This window comes from Anneissia japonica, unplaced genomic scaffold (genome assembly GCF_011630105.1).
Source record: "Anneissia japonica isolate Jap-2015-1 unplaced genomic scaffold, ASM1163010v1 scaffold272103_len1463_cov191, whole genome shotgun sequence".
Taxonomy (NCBI): domain Eukaryota; kingdom Metazoa; phylum Echinodermata; class Crinoidea; order Comatulida; family Comatulidae; genus Anneissia; species Anneissia japonica.
This window is the reverse complement of record NW_022713507.1, coordinates 1-1,463: the sequence shown is the minus strand read 5'-3', so window position 1 is coordinate 1,463 and position 1,463 is coordinate 1. Positions and strand designations below refer to the sequence as shown.

The 1,463-nt window shown below is 32.9% G+C and overlaps 1 non-coding gene across 1 annotated transcript; it reads right to left on the bottom strand.

Annotated features, from left to right (window-relative positions):
• Positions 1-1,047: 1,047 nt before the first annotated feature.
• Positions 1,048-1,120, bottom strand: Trnas-aga. The gene has a single exon. It is a non-coding gene; the product is annotated as a tRNA-Ser (tRNA).
• Between the last annotated feature and the right edge of the window lie 343 nt (positions 1,121-1,463).

Here is a 1,463-nt window from a genome sequence, read left to right as displayed (position 1 = left end):
CCTTTCTAACCCAAGAAATGTAAAATATCATTAATTATGACATTATCGACCAAAAAGGCCTTGTTATTTCCATTGATTCAAGACTGCCTCATGGTCGAAGGCCTAACTATTGTTTCTAAAGCGAACAGCCGAACAAAATGTTCTGTATTTCGTGGCGCCATATTGAAATGCTTTTACCATAAATTTAATTACTTCTTCATATTCTCCAGTAAGGCCCAATTTGACTATTGTAGTGTAATTTATAATGCCATTTCAATATCCTAATGTCTTCGAATTCAAATCTAAGTTAATTTATCACTTACAACCTTTACCGTATACATGCTTCTTACATACGTTTTTTCTTAAAAGCACATTTTGGTATGTAGGCCTATTCTATTTCAATATAATGAGTTCATATTTTGTGTACGTTACATCTTTCCAAAAATGGCAATAAACTCATAACCTAAGTATTTCAATTTTCGTAAATTTTCATGAAATGTATGTAAAGCTATAAGACCTGCATGGTTCTTCTACCATTTTCTCAGAATCTTACTGTAGACGTCATTAAAATATTATCACTTTATAACTACTGCATCAATATCAATCAAATTTGGTATGTAGGCCTATCTAAAGATGTCATATTTGTACTAGGCCTAATTAATATTAAGTAGCTACTGTAACATTAAAGGTCATTAGTGGTCGTTATTTTTCGTATTTTGACATGACTTATTTGATGTTTAAACGGGTCTTTATTCCCGTAATTGCTTTTTAATAATTTGCAAAGTTTAAAATAATAAGCGTTGTTCAGGCTTTTTTTAGGTCTGTTTAAAATTAAATTAAACTTACAGTAGGCCTAACTTGAAACCATTTAATATAGGCTAATGACATTTGATCATTAGTGGCCGTTATTTTTCGTATTTTTACATGATTTATTTAATGTTTAAATGGGTTTTTATTCCTGTAATTGCAATTTAAGAATTGTTGGGAGAGATGTTTTGCCCTACCTGACGTGTAATCGTACTGAATACTCAGTACGTCCCCAAATACTAGCGAAAAAAAATTCGCAAGTGATTCGGGTGGGAATCGAACCCACGACCTCCAGGTATCTAGCCTGATGTCTTAGCCACTAGACCACCGAGCTTGCGATTGGTGACTAGCCACTAGTTAATAATTTACAGTTTTAAAATAATAAGCGTTGCTTTGGCAATTTTTAGGTTTGTTTAAAATTGAATTTACATTAGGCCTAACTTGAAACAATTTGAATATAGGCCTATTGGACTTTGGATATTAATTTTGATGTTCTCGCCATGTATTTTACAAATTTAAGCATACAACTTAAACATTAACAGCTTTATCTAGGTTAGGTAAGGGTATGCGGATCACAAGATCTTTGTGAGGTAATGTCCCCAGGATACTAATTCAAGGTATATTAGTCATTGGGTGATGTCCCTACCCTATCGTGTATACCCCGGGTATTCAACCTT